Raw genomic sequence first — 6,029 nt, 5'->3', positions numbered from 1 at the left:
GCTGCATGTGGAAATAGCTAACACATTCATGAGGTGATATGTCATGTGTGTTTATAGCAGACTGTATTTAAAGATGGATAGCTCCACAAAAGTGAAGCAAAACCATGTAGATCGCCCCCTAGTGGCTGCGTCACACCTCAAATAAACTTGAGGTAGTTCTGATCACGCTGATGTTTGTTCAAGTGTTCATTCTCCTGATCACTTTGGGTTTTATTACTTATTTGATGCTATTAAAATGGGGTGGAAACCTCATGATTGACAGCTGGGATTTGCTTGTGATTGGTCAGGCGGGTGTATGGGGGGACATGGATACTGCGGCTCCACCGCCTGGGGCACGTTTAATCTCAAAACGGTGTGTGCATCGTGTTGCTATGGTTTCCGTGTTGAACGGAAGGGTGTGCAACAGCTTTGAGTTATGTTTTCTCTCTTTTGGTGGGCGTGTCTCTGGTTTATTGGCTGTGTCATAGATGATAGCCAACCAGCAGAGACGTGATGGTAGGCTACATCCACGACATTCCACTTCTGGGATTGCTCCGGTGCCGCCGGAAATTCCGCTGGATGTCCCTCTTTTTTGGCCGGATGTCCTTCCCCTTCCTCTGTCTTTGTGTTGGCGTCCAATCGGAGTTTTCTGTTGCACGACTAAAACTACTTTTGAACGTCCACATGTTCCACCAAAACAAGTTCCTTCCTGAGACTATTTAGCAGAGGCACTGTGGCTTTTCTCCGGTGCCTAGAACCACCCAAGATGATTGTGATTGGCTTAAAGAAATGCCAATAAACCAGAGCACATTTTTCTCCCATCCAGGAATACTGTGTGGACTAGCCAGACCTTCCTCCGCAGCGCTGTGGAGGAAGGTCTGGACATGCAAGTCTAAACTCGTGGTAATAAAAAGGCAGAGCACTTGCGCACACAACAGGGTGTTCAACACACTCCCGTTTCAGTAAAAAAAACATGTTGCTACATTTTGTCGTGGCCCAATCACTACTGCACAGACTCTGGCTCCAAAATTACAAGATGGCGGCTCCCGTATCCGGCTCCACTTTGTACAGCGGGAGGAAGTGGAGATGCGGCAGCCATCTTTAGATACAGGCCGTGGTTTATAGCTTGTTGTACTGAAGAATAGGCCAAAAAGAAGAATACATACATAAATGCGTGCAGCTTTCAGACAGTGATTTTTACTTTAAATTGATACTGTAGATATAAAAACAACAAACAAATTATTATATTACTATATAACAAAATGCACAAATTACGCCTCCAGACCAGCACAGCTCAGCCAAGCAGCCCTCTGACGTTTGACCTTTGCTGGTGGAAAGTGTGCGGGTTGATGCAGGCCTCGTGTTGCCTCCCACAGTCAGTTCCACCTGCTGCTCTAAAGCCCCCCAGTCATGTCATGTGGAGAGGGTTAGTAATATCATAGCATCAATACAAGCTCAGAGGCTTCCCCACCCTGAAGAAACATCGAGTTGACACACACACACTCTTGCACATATATAAAAAAAACATCTAACAGAAACATGTGGCTTCACAAGGTGTGAGGAACTTGCTGACGCAGTGTACAATAGGCCTTCTACTTTCTTTTCTAGCTGCTCTCATCACTTCCCACTCATTCTATGGTGAACCCGAGGGCATCTGGGACAAGATGTTCATCTCACCGTGACACACCGATGCCTCAGCAGCACGCTGTCTGCAGCATTCTACACACCACAGGCAGCGCTTACAGCAATTTCAACTCACCTGTTGTCTCAAAAACTCTCATTCATTTCTTTATTCCTCTTGTTTTTATGGATGCTATTTTGCAATGAACAACTTAGACTTAGAGAAAGTTGATAAGCTTCAGCTTCCATAGGATTGTGGAACGATTGTTTAATGGAAGTCAATGAGCAGAATGTTGAAACAAGCATCACGCCTGTTGAACTTTGCACTTCACCTACAGTATACCTGAGCATGCTTTAAGCCATACATGTCATTCATCCTTTAGTACAAATACATGAGGCGCACATTTTGAAGTTACACATTTCCACTGAGGTGTTCATTTTTCGTGTTTATAAAGGGTATGTCTTGTGCTGGTCAGTGTACATGTACTTCAACCTTTTCATTGCAATGTGTATACTGAGTGTATTGTAAACTAGTACTGTGCCTTGTTTTATTCTTCAGTTATCTGTTGTATGCACTGTATTTATGTATATATGACATGTGCATGTGCATGTTGTTGTAGTCATTCATGTTTCCCTAGATTTGTCCTGGTGACAGCTAACCAGACTCCGTGTTAATGGATAATGGTACGTAGATTGACAGCCAGCCAAACTCCATCCAATAATGACATGAGTCAGGAAGTTAGCATCGGAGCTCTCTAATGTCTTCCATGTTGGCATCACATTGATCTCATTGAAAAGGAGTTCAAAGCCTTTGCTTTCCTAAGCATTACAGCCGAGGATGGAACGTGATTGCTTCTGGTGCTGGTGCATTTCTGGCAAACACAGAAGCACGAGGATGGGAGGCTTTTTAAAAACGACCTATTTCCTACTTCCTGTTTCCTGCTTCCTGTGTGCAACACACTTCATATGAAAAGTCCAATACGTGGCATGACTTCACATGACTCCAGGCACAGGACAGAACAAAGATAAATACATTTCAGAACGTTCACTTCAGCTAACTTGAACTGACTCTTGAACTTCCTGGAGTGCGAGCTAACGGTCTGGTTCCTGCTGCCTTCCAGTGGTTGGCTGCAGTGACGTGGTAGTGTACTCCATGACACCTCCGTGGTTACACACTGGATCCTCCAATAAGCGAGGGGAGTGAAGCACTGCTTTCCTGCCCCTCCAGTTATGTCAGTGTCTCTGTTTCAACTTCTCTGGGTGCTTCAATACAAGAACACAGATTCCACCTTGTCAGATATTAAAGCAGTTTCAGTTTTTATTAAGGGAGTTTTTCTCCAGCCATTTCAAGTCTGTGCCTTGTCACCCTCCACACAGTGTGGGGAGTGGAAAGTGCAATGTATCCTCATACGATTCATATAATATCTTCTAAAAAAGTTATGCAATATTTTTCGTGAGTTATCCTACAAACGTGCAGAACCTGTTCACTCAACAAAACAACTTGGTTAGTTTTAGGAAGAGATCCTGGTTTGAGTTAAAATAAGTATGATAGTTATGTAATTTACATACATGGTGTTACATTTGACTTTTGTTTGTTTGACCGATCCATCCACCCCGACCTCCTCCCTACGCAGACTTTGGCGCTCTTTATACTACGTCGCCTGACTTCCTCCTATAGGCAGCCCTGCACGTCCTGATCCCAATTAGCACACTTACACTGTTACTGTAGCTAAAATGCAGTGTGTAATTACATAATGCATGAAGTGGAGTAAACAAAGAATCCGATGCTAGAGCATGCTCCTCTGACATATTTGACTCTGTTTCCAGTTCTTAAATAATCGCCTGCAGCCACTTTGAAGACCAACCAGGGAATCATGCAGATTAATGGAATTCTAACTGGCACACAGCGCAATTTATAGACCAACATGCAAAATATTATGACCCAAATTCTGTCCATTATTAAAAGCGGCAACATCTCTCTCTGCCACGGCTAGCCTATTTATGTCACCCAGTTTCCATGGCTACCATGCCATAGATAAAATCTAAAGCACACACAGGTTTTCAAGTGCAACATCAACTTTACCCTGCAAAGAGGGAAGAGGGATGACATCACCACCTTACAGTCATTACTGCACTTGAACAAAGGCTAATTCAAAGATTTAAAAGGGGAGGAAAGCATCTTTTGCTGGGATGCCTGGTTATTGGTTGCAGGTTTAAGGCTACAGTGCTACTGAAGTACCTTTGAGTTAACACTAGACCAGGTTTTGGTGCTGCTGCACTCACGTAGGGTTTTGAATCTCAATACTTTTTCAGTACTGACCAAAATGTCTCTCTAGTCCAGAGAATCCAAACCTGACCTGGATCAATTCTTTGGTCATACAGTTCCAGATTTAATTGAATGTTTTTCCATTTTTAGAATGCATTTCATTTAGACCATTTTTTGGGATGGCTTGTTGTGTGTTAGGGGAACATTCAAGATTTGAAACTCAGGTATTGTTTAAGTATTAGACAATTCAAACTACTCTACACACAGGGATTTAAAGACGCAAGTCCTAAGCAGTCTTAGAAATGTGACACTGGGGTTTCATCTGTCCTGTGAAAATAAAATCTTACACGCACAGTCAAACCGCCACAAATGGACAGTAGCCTTCCTTCTTTGGTCTCACACACACAAACAGAACATCGCCCTGGATTTCCTAGCAGTCCACAGTGGGCCAAACACTGCGTCCTTCTGAGAACAAAAGAGCCCAGAACAAAGCTGGCAACAATACGCTGTCTTCCTTATTTCCAGCAGTTCAGTGAGGACGAGCGGGAGCACATACACAATACCTGGCTGGAGAAGGAAGATGACATCATTCCTCCACAATGAAATGACTCACTGTTCCCTATTTAGCTATCGACTTCAAACACAGACAGCAACCAAACAGAAGCCTTTGTCAGCAGAATGTTCAGATAATTTCAACCTGAAATGTAAACCAGAGCCTGCTAACAGAAAAACAGCTCGTATTCAGGCTCCTCGCTATCAAAGGCCAGACACGGCTTATGTAACTCAATCTATTTCTCTATAGGAGATAAATCAGCTCAATTCAAGAGTGGCTGTTCACACAATCAATAAAGTAGGTCGGGCTGACATGAGAAGGATTCACTTTGATCCTGGTCATTGATACACTGAACATGTGCACTTCTTTGTCTGTGAAAAACAGCTCCACAGCTCCTGATGGTGACAGAGACCGGATGTTTAGCACCACCTGCTGGCACTTTACATGTACTGTCCTCCACATGCACAGAGCATATGGGTAACACAGAAAACAACTGCAAAAGCAAATGGGACACATAACTAGTTGGGTACATACTGTTTTGGAGAAATGCGCTAATTAGTCAAAAGTATGTGGACATCAGAACATTTAGTCTACAAAATGTCTCGTTTTTGTTGTCCTAAAACTATCAGCCAGATCCATGCAGCTAAAGGTCATGTGTGAGAGGCAGTACATCACTACACGACTGATCCATCAGTTTGAAGCACCAACGTGTTTGGAGAACCTGTACGTACTCAGGGTCTCTGCGGGTTTCAACAAGTCAAATTTAAGACTTTTTAACACCTTTAGGAATGAAATTTAAGACCTATATCACGACATAAAAGTGCAACAAAATGCAGTCACCAAAGAACTTGCAAAGTAAAAAAAAAAAGATTAAAATTGAATAAAAGCGACATGGAGTAATAATAACATATACGCATCCAGCAAATTATAGTTGGACGAGCAAAATAAAGAACTACAACAAAATAAAGAACTACAACACTACAACAAGGCTACCTCTAATTAACTAACAAAAAAGTTTGTTAATTAGAGGTAGCCTTACATGAACGTAGGAAAATGTAATACCTGTTTACAATTATTTAAGACCTAGATTACAATACTACAAAATTTAAGACTTTTAAGGCCTCTTTTTTTAGACCTTTTAAAGACCCCGCAGAAACCCTGGTACTACAGTAAGGGGGCAATACACATTCTACAACACTGCCCACCTTATAGTCAATAAAGTGAGTTTGGCCTTCATGTTTCCACAAAGCACCGAGACACATGATGCATACAGTCGTCTCTGTAGGGAACACACAAGTCTAAATGAATCCATAATGTTCCATTTAGTCTCAAAACTAGATTTGTTGGCCTTTTTGTGTGGATGTGTTTCACAGCAGACTGAACCGACCAGCTGAGAGATCTCCATGACAACTGAGCAAACTCCACCCACTGAGGAAAACCTAAAGATGCAGTTGAAAGCTCCAGGACGGAGTAAAGATTTGTTTTGGTCAAACCCCAAACTGTAATAACTAACTCAACTCAAAGTCCACTTATTAGCCTTTCTCCAGGGCTTTTAACTGTATCCCCATGGTCTTCATCAGCAGCTGTGTGATCATCACATGCAGTTCTTAC

The sequence above is a fragment of the Perca fluviatilis genome, chromosome 18 (assembly GCF_010015445.1).
Source record: "Perca fluviatilis chromosome 18, GENO_Pfluv_1.0, whole genome shotgun sequence".
In the NCBI taxonomy this organism is placed as follows: domain Eukaryota; kingdom Metazoa; phylum Chordata; class Actinopteri; order Perciformes; family Percidae; genus Perca; species Perca fluviatilis.
The sequence above is the reverse complement of the archived record's forward strand: the minus strand, read 5'-3'. Positions refer to the sequence as shown.